Genomic DNA, 9,401 nt, shown 5'->3' with positions numbered 1-9,401 from the left:
TCTCAAAAAAATAGAGCCCAGGTACCTTATTAGGTATTGCTTAGTTGTTCCTTGTGTAGGCATAACTTAAAGCCTGCTCTTCTAGCTGCTACACTGTAGTCTCATGTGACTCTTCCATGTGCTGACTGGGTGGTTATGGGGGAACTTGTTAGGGGTCTGGGTCCCCCTGACCTGGTGCTGGACTGATGTCTTCAGATGAGGCTGTTCCTACTTGAGGATGAACTGTGATATTCTGTTAAGGTAAAATACTGACCTTTGAAGGGGACTTTTTTTTGCAAGTTTAGATCAAACTTAGAAGGCCAAGACATCTAAACTCTCTCACGTGTAAATTAATACCTGTGATTCAGGACAACAGCAGATGATGGGATCATCTTGTTCTGTAAGCCTGGGACAGCTACTAATGGATCTGGAATACTGGTATTGGAAAGAGGACTTTTAAGGAGTTATTTAAGGAGCTACCCTTTTTCTACGGGGACACAGAAAGAAGGAAGGCCACATAGGTCAGAAGCTTGGTGCTCTGAAGCACCATGCAAAAACTGGCTACAAGTCTAAAGCTAATGTTGGCATTGTGTCACTGGAGGCCATGTGAGTTGATCTAGCATGTGACTTACCATCCTGGGCACAATGCTGGTCCCTGTAATAATAGCTGACCTAGAGGAAATGAACACTCCCAAATTTCATTGGGCTTGTTGAGGATACTTCAGTCCTTCTGGCTTGTGCCAAGACCTTGCAAGCAAGCTGTCTRTAGAAGATACTGCTGAGTTAGTTTTCAGGCCTTGCTGGAGCAGAAAAGCTAGTGTTTCCAGGTTATGCTGGATATACTGGAAGAAGTATCTGGATGCTAAGATCTGGCCTGGAGCATTCCTGCTGAATGACATGGATTTTGAAATTGGGGTTTGCTGGGGGCTTTATGGGAACCCTACCTATCTGCTGCTTCTATATCTTGTCTTACGCAATAGTACTTGTTGTTATGGTTCTTGCAGGAAGTTTCAGCAGCTGTTGCAGGATGATGGGGGAGCTGTCTGCAGGAGTTTGGCCCCATGGAGCGTGTCACAGTGCTGCAGCTGGATGTCCTGCCACAGGGGTCTGTAAATAGGGAGGCAGGAAGTCTTAGCAAGAGTGAGTTTGGAGGATTGCTTGTGGTTAGGCTTAGCGCTGACAGCTAATGCCCTGGGTGGGCATCACTGGGATGGAATGTTCTGAGCAAGTAAGATGTGCTTGTCGTTCTGCAAGGTAAGTGCATGCTGCAGAAACCTGCCGTAGGGGAACAGACTTAAATTTCTCATTTGCTGAAGTAGGTTTACCCTTGAGTTTGAGTGATTATTTTTTAATAGAATTTGATATTATTTGTGGGTTGTGGACTCTTCCTCCATTGAGTACTCAAGCCAGCATGTTGTACAGTCAGGCTAGATATTAAGGAATAAAACTGTACCACGAATCACTGCTAGAATCTTGAATGTCTCGCTACAAATAGTTGCGTCTTTAGAAAGTGCAGTCAGAGCGTGCCGTAAAAGGAGCTGAAGCTTGCAGCAGCGTCTGTGGCCTTGCAATCAGGTATTGGTTTAATGTATGTAAGGCTTCTGCTACAGGGAGGTGTTCAAACAAGGTGGGGAGGTAAGACTGAAGGATTTTGGGGGGGAGGAAGAGAGGTAAAAAAGATCAGCCTGTGACRTAAACTTAACCTGAATTGTTTTGATGCTCATTCTTTGCCTTTGGCRTATGTGTTGACTTGACTTGCAGCAGTTCATATTTGAGTGGTACAGGAGAGGAGGTATTTCAGGTGAGAGTTTGAAATACACAGGGTGAAATCTGTTTTGTAATGACATCTACAAGTCCCAATCATGGATCAGAGCTCAGCTGTACTAAGTTGGGTGGCTGTTAATCCTTCAGCCCTTGTCTTGTAGTCTACCCTTTAGGTAGAAACTCTATGGAAATCCAGATATCAGGGAAAACTGTCTTTCAGTAAATACTATAGCTTGCTCTGGGAATGTTATGGAGAATGTGTAGGCCAGGACAGAAAAAAAAAAAAAAAAAAGGAGAGAACTTCCTTGGCAAGGAAGGTGCTAAGTGTCTCAAAGTGCCTGGCAAAGCCCCCCTCTGTGGTAAATAATGAGGCCTGTCTTGCCTTGACAGTCAGCTTTCCTCTCTGGTGCCAGTGCCTCTCTGCTTTTCTCTGCTCCAGCCTACATCTACATCCTTAAGACTGTTGGGGTCTCCCAGGTGCTCTGTACAGAGTTCTGCCTTTGAAGGCCCAGTGACCTTAGCATCCTTGAGCTTCTCAGTCTCTTACAACTTTGCTCTTCTAAAGACTGTACCTCCTGGAGGCTCTCAGTTCTCTATTTACATCCTTATGTCTCTTGTTTCTCCTGCTGCCTTGTTCTTGTTGCTGCTAAGTTTCTTTGTACGGATGTGTGTGACACCCCATTACACCCTTTTCTGTAAATAGGGGAGCTGAGGTTTGGATTTGAAGCAACTTCCTAGTGGCAGAACCCCTAGTTGGGTCGCTGAAGCTGGGAAGATGATGGTGTGAAGAAAGTGCTCCCAAGTGGTCAAATTAGTAGCATTGGATAGAGGAGGACAGGAACAAGTGTGTAACGCATCCCTTGGAGCCTGGAGCTCCGTATGGTGCCCTGAGCAGAGCTGGATGTTGCTTTTTTGGAGTTATCCAGTGACAACTGGATAAAGAATATGAGCTTGGCAGCCACATTTAGAATTTGCCCAGCATAATATGGGGCAGCAGAACTGATGACTGAGGAGCCACGGCTGTATTCCTGTCAAACAGCTGCTGGGGACTGGCTGTTTCCATTATATAATTTGTGGGAAARGAAAAGGAGACCTTTGCACAGACAAGGACACTCTGTGACTACTTTGACTCAGATGAGGGTTTTTGGAGAGAAGGAGAGGGGTTATTTTGCTCTGAGCATGAATTAAATCTAGAAGGATTTTTAAAGAAAGAAAATTGGAGGAAACTGAAGATTTTTCAGCCTCAATAAAGAGGCGTTTAAGTGCTGAATAGGATCTCAGTCCTCAGAGTGGAAAGACTAATGGCCCTGAACACAGTAAAATAAAGTTAATTTTGTGTCTGTGTATCAGTGTGTGTGTGAGGGAGGACCGTGTTGCAGTGGTGGAAGAGATGTGCTACAGTGCAGGTAAATGCTGTGCAAACCGACTTCATTTGCTTTGCCCAGCAGCTCCTCCTCCTCCTCCTCCTTTTCCTGCCAGGGTAGAGCCAAAGCAGGTTCCACCCTCATCGTTCTGCCAAACTGCACTCTTCTCCTTCCAGCAAGGCCTTGGATCCTCCGTTTATCTGCACGGCCAGGCTGGCGTTCTCTCTGATTTCTTATCTGCTTAGCCTTCCTCAGTCCCTTTAGTGTTTTCTTCCCAGTTGCGATGGCTTGGAAATAAGGCTTGGTTTCCCCTTCCCCGCTTCTCCTGGCTGCACGGGCTTTTCTAGCCCTCTCCCCTCTGTTTTGTGCTGCCTATTGGCTCTTTATGTGAGCTCTGCTCCTGATGCTCGCCACGTGGCTGTTGCGTTTCAGAGTGCTTGTAAAGCCTTGTTTCTGCAAACTTCCTCCCTCTTCATTAACTGGGGAGGGGAAAGGGATTGTGCTATGTGTGTTTATAGAGGAAAAACAAACCAAAGACCTGAAGCATGTAAGCAGGGCAGAAAGCGGTGTGCTATTCAGTGGACTGTCCCAAGCATTATTGGTCTTTTTTGTGTTCACCTTCTTGTGTCCTAATTGATTTCTTTGTAAATGCTGCAGTATGCAAATACTGGTGCTGTGGAAAAAATGCTCCTAATCCTAAAGGAAAGACATGTCGGGAAAATCCAGCGTATTTACAGGGCTCTGGGTCCCTCTTCAGAGCTGCTGGTGCCCTTGCTGCTGCCTGTTGGAGATAGTGTTCTCTGAGGTTTGGTTCACTGCTACTTGGTACCTTTTAGGGTCATTTATGTTCAATGTGAAGTGAGAGTATGAGGAGAAAAGCAATACAAAATGAGGGCAAGGCACCGCTTGCTGTGGAGCAATGATGAATTAAGGGTTTAGTCTCTCTCTTCACTATCTTACAGCTTTCTTGCTCTGAAATTGTTAACTAGTTTGTCTTGCACCTACATTCTGAGCCTTTTGAAGGCGAGGGGAAAGAGAGGGAGAAGAACCGGGAAGTTTGTTTTGGATAATGTTTGAGTTTTGCTAAAAGACTAAAAACAAAATTATAGGGTCCATCATGATTGTTAGGTGCATTTTAAATATAGCCCTTACTGAAATGTCTTCAAGTTTGTTAAAAATGAGAGAAAACAAAGTTGTGAAATCTGTTAAAAAAAAAAAAAAAAAAAAAAATTGGTCCAGTAGCTTTCAAGAGTTGCCGCTGTTTCAAGGGCATGTTAAACTTGACTTTGTTGTGGAGTATTAATACTATCCTCATAGCACCCAGGACCCTGTTGAGCCAGGCTCTGTGCAAATGGAACAACGTCTGTGCCTTGGGGACTTTACAAGCTAATGAACACAACCATCGTTTCCAAAGAGAACTGGAAGCAGATTGGAATTTTTCAAAATGATTCGAAACATTAAGTGTGTTATTTATGGGTTCCTGTTTGATTTCAGCATTTCTGAGAGTGGGATGATGGGGAAGGAGTCCTGCAGCGAGGGCACTAACAGGGCCTAGGAAACCTGGCTTTACTTCCTGTGGACTAGGCACTCAGCATTTTAGTGCCTATTGCTAATAGCTCTCATATGCTGGTAGGGGTATTGTGAGGATAAAGACCTGGAAGACTGTCACGGATGGGGGTGAGAGGAGGATATATAACTGTCACAGATGTTTGAAAGTCGGATTTGTGTGGGTTAAACTAGGCATGTTCACAGTCCTGTTGATTTCACTTGTGCACCACATTGATGCATGACTCAGATTGCTGGGTGGGATTTGATATACAAGCTTCTCTTATGCTTATGTTGGTCTGAGCACAGGTGTCTTTTCCTGGAGACTGCTGCACTGATAGAGGAAGCTTGTGCCCCCTTGTCAGAGGTTACTGTCTCTACCACTCTGCCAGCTGAGCCACTTGCATGATCTCTACAAAGCTAGCTTGAGATGGCATTGGCTGGATTAATGTAGATGACTCACATTGTAGCATTGACTTTACCAGCTGGGACAGTTTATCTTGGGATAACTTGGTTTAACTTGCAGTGGTCCTTGCCCCCATCTCTCTACCCTGAGCTTGGAAGTTTGTATTTCTGCTGCTGCTGCAATGGTTGAACCACCACAAATTGCAGCTCAAGCACTGGGGTAAATAGTTTGGCTTTTGTTAACTCACTGTTACATTTTGTGTTTTGGCAGCTGTTAAGCAAGTGAGCCATCGCTGCAGAAGGGGCCTCGTGGGTAGCTGGGGGTGGGTGGTGGGAATCAGGCAGCCATTAAAAAGGTAGGACTTTCCTGAAGGCAGCTCAGATCCTGGGAGTGCTTGCAGGGTATAATTCTGCTCATCTTTGAGGGCATCACCTCCTGCAAGGAAGTGCGGTGATGTTACTGTTCCTGGCTGTTTAGCTTCTTCCCACCACACAGCTGGATTTGGAAGATGCATGTCTAAAACTGTAATGTGATGGGTTTTAGTGCTATGGCTTCTCTGCTTATGGCTTTCAAAAGTGTTGGCATTTGACCCAGCTTTAAAAGAGTAACAGTTTAGCTGTTACTGATTGACTCATTCTGCTGTGCAGTGATTTGGTACTACAAGAGTACAATGGAATGATGTTTTTCTCCAGTTTGACCTTTTTGGTGGATTCTTGTCCCAACTGAGACACCAGAGCATCCTATCTGCATGTCCTTCACAATACTGTTTTCCAAACAGTAACAGTGAATGATGCATTCCTCCAGCACCTTTCATTTTTAATCCTTCAAGCATAGCTAGTTAATGTTTTTGTGAACCCCTAAAATGCCAGGGAAGGGAGAAAGAGAAGTGCCCACATCCCATACTTGTTGGACTCCAGGATCTAGTTAGTCAGATCTGCTTCTGGTTATCCCTTGGCAAGGATTTTTGAAATGTGATTAAAAAAAAATAGTCACTTTTTGCTAAGCAGATATCTGCATGTTATAACACTGGCACTTTCTAGGCWTGCCTTACTTCCACTTACCCGTGTAAGCTATCTCAAAAGGATGCTGTCATGTGAACTTTGGAGGGGTGGGAAGGGAAGAGGTGTTGCTAAAAATACCAAAAAGTAATCCATCCGCTTTGCTAACACTTGAGACTACTGTTTTTTTACACTTGAGACTACTTTTTTTTTTTTTTTTTTTNATACCAAAAAGTAATCCATCCGCTTTGCTAACACTTGAGACTACTGTTTTTTTACACTTGAGACTACTTTTTTTTTTTTTTTTTTTCCTTGCATTGGGCAATAGAAGCAGGCCAGCTGGTCCTTAGCGTGTGGGAAAGATGAGTAAAATGCTGCATTTGGGTTGCCAATGCTTATACCGGCCTTTAAGGCCAAGTTTGAAGCTTTACGGGAGAAACTGTGGATCTGTTCTATGAATAAGATGGTTCAGTGCTTTCTAAAGCTGGGTGTATCTTTCCTGAGCAGAAATAAAAGCTCTGTTCCCCTTCCTCTGATTCCTGTTCCAGCTTCCCAGCTTTGCAGCTTTTAACTGGAAGGGAGATGGGGGAGCTGCAAGGTCTGTGACACCCWCTGACTTTTTGCTCCTTGCACCGTGTCTTCCTCTGGGGGAAGTTCTGGGAAGCCAGAGGTGCCCTGAAGTTGGGGGTTGTGGAGGAGCCACTGTGCACGTCTCTCTCTTATTACAAAACAGCTCTTGTATAGTGTCCATTTCAAATGGCAGATCTTGATTTTTTTTTCTTTTTTTTTAACCTATTGACAACTGGATTGTCTTTTTGTCACAGTGTAAAGGAGTATGTGAGAGAGGGGAGAGGTAATGGGGGGGGGGAATGGGTAGCTCCTTCAGTCTGATGACAGCATGGCAATAAAAATGAAAGGTGACACTTATTATGTGCTAAGTTGATATTTGGGAGGAGTGGGGGTGGAACAAGCTTTAACTACATGTATGCAGTAGTGGTCTCTAAATCAGCTGTTGCCTTTCCAGATAAAGATCTTGGGAGTCATAGCGGCTTTTGCATCAACTCAGTGGTAATAGTGAGAAGGCAAGAGTATTGTTAAAAGCGGTTATGAAAGCGTCTGAAAACAAAACAGAGCCTCATTATGGCATGTTTTATAAATCCTGTGGTGTGCCTCTTCGTGAACAGTGTATACAGTTCTGGTTGTGCCCCATTTCCATCCCTTTCCCCATGCATGCGTGCTTCTTGGAGCTCCTTCTCCGTATCAGGAGAGACAGAATAGTCATCTGTTTTCCAGGCCAGACAGTCTGGGCTGAGACAAGTGTGGTAGAGGGTCTGTAAAGCAAAGAGATGTGAAGGAGGTGAATAGGGCACAGTTATTTTCTGCTTCTCGTGAGCCAGGAAATGGGGCCACCAAATGAAACGACCGGGTAGCAGCCTTACAGCTGAGAAGGGAGTGCGTGCATGGGCTCTCTTTGTTCTTCATCAGACAATAAACATGTAATTAAATTGTAGCACTCTGCCACAGGATGTTGTAGATGCCAAAATTATAAATGAGCTCAAAAAAGGATTAGACAATTTGATAGACTTCTCKCCCCCTCCCCTCCCCCATGAAGGGCCATTAAATCCAGTGACGCAGATGGAGCACTAGGCTGGGGAAGCCTCTCTCTGCTTGTCCTGGTCTCGTTCACTGGCAGCACTTAGGAATAAAGTATACTGGGCAGGACTGGGCCAGAGCAGCACTTCTTGCTGGGAGTAAAGGAACATGACAGAGGGCCCTGTATGACAGGCAGGAAGAGCTGAGGGCTGGCTAGTAAAGAAACGGGAGACTGCGTGAGTGTGGAGCTGCGTGTGGGAGTTAGTGACTGTCAAGGGACGGGGAGGGAGCAGAATTAAAATCTGGTATGGTGGAAAGAGAGGAAGATGTTTGCCTCATCTTTGCTCCTTCATCAGTAAGCTTTTTGGCTTCAGATAGGTTTGGCAGTGCCTAGGGATTTGTCGGCACCATGAAATGTGGCTCTTRAAGGAGATGTGCTATGTTATTGTTGTCTTTTTTTGTATTTTTAGACTCTATAGTYGGATCTTTGTTGCATGCGTGTAGGTGTACTTCTGGTTTCTTGGTCACCTAAATGAAAGTGGAAAAGAATGATCTGGAGGGAAGGAAGGAAGGAAATCTCTTCTTGCGTTGGGGCAGGGTTATGAGACTGCTTGAGCGGAAAGTGACAGTTTGTTGCTTGGCTCTTGGAACGAATTGTGTGTGTGCATGCTTACTTATTTTTAACATTTTAAAATGGCTCACTGCACAGCTCAAGGTCCTGCTTTGGTTTTTTTTTTGGGGGAGGGGGTGGTAGCAGCCATGTGGGAAGGGGGGGACCTACCTGCTAGGGCTTCCTAGCTCCTGCCCCACTGAGGTGGTAGCAGAACATGGGGTGCGGGGTGGAGGTGCAGCACCCACAGGGCCCCATGCATAGTGCTTTCCTTCATTACCACTGGCCAGTCTGCCCAGTCCTAATTCATCTGATGGAGCTTTGGAGCTACTGCAGGTCTAAACCACAGTCCAGGGAGGCTGAGGTTGCTCTTGCTAATRCTGGAGGAGGGAGAAATGCACTGCAGATGGGCAGGTGTGCTCAGTAGCTCCCACCGGCTGTGTGAACTGCAGGCTTTTGTGTGGTTGTGTTCGCGTGTCTCCCTCCCACACGCACACACATTCAGGATTGCTGTAGCATACAGATACTTGTTTTCCTCCTTTAAAATAAAAATGGTGAAAAACTTTACATTTTAAAGTCTTCCAAGGCCCATCTTTTAATAAACCTTCTCCAAACACCCACTTTCACCTCTTAATTTTATCCTTCAACAGTCTCTCTAAACAAACTCAAATCCTTTTCCCTTTCAATATAAAATCCCGGCCATGTCTAGACAAAAGCCTGTTGTGATTAGCAGAAGTGTGATCCTCAATACTGAGGAGGATATGCTCGTGCTTCTGGCGTTACAATAAAGTAATTCCCACTCCTGTATATGTTGTAAGGCTTGTGCATGCAGAACTCACTGCAGAGCTTAGATTGGAGTTGCGTGCATGTATAAAAAATAATTTTACAACCTAGGGTATGTATTGAAAGGCTTTTTGCTGGTATAGTTATTCAGACCTCATCTATGGCTGCACATTGGTGCCACCTGCTTGCAGGAAAGAATGAGTGGACTCATTCAGGGGGAAAAAAAAAATCAAGGCGAGGCCTCAACATCTGCTCTGGCTTTATTGTTCAGTCTGGCCTGGGCTGTGGCAAGATGTAGGCCACAGCTCTTGCTTTATTGCTAGCTCTTAAACTAAAAAGGCAACTTGGATAAGATATGC

At 45.0% G+C, this 9,401-nt stretch overlaps 1 protein-coding gene across 1 annotated transcript in view; it reads left to right on the top strand.

The window, feature by feature from the left end:
* The first annotated feature begins 5,260 nt into the window (after positions 1-5,260).
* Positions 5,261-9,401, top strand: part of RCOR1 (REST corepressor 1) — a 56,122-nt gene continuing 51,981 nt past the window's right edge. The window contains exon 1 of the mRNA XM_085317416.1: positions 5,261-5,277. The gene's annotated coding sequence lies outside the window, so the exon portion shown is untranslated. The remainder of the gene's footprint in view (positions 5,278-9,401) is intronic.

Source organism: Rhea americana, unplaced genomic scaffold (genome assembly GCF_003343005.1).
Source record: "Rhea americana isolate MKP2758 unplaced genomic scaffold, rheAme1 scaffold_5, whole genome shotgun sequence".
NCBI lineage: Eukaryota > Metazoa > Chordata > Aves > Rheiformes > Rheidae > Rhea > Rhea americana.
The sequence above is the reverse complement of the archived record's forward strand: the minus strand, read 5'-3'. Positions and strand labels throughout refer to the sequence as shown.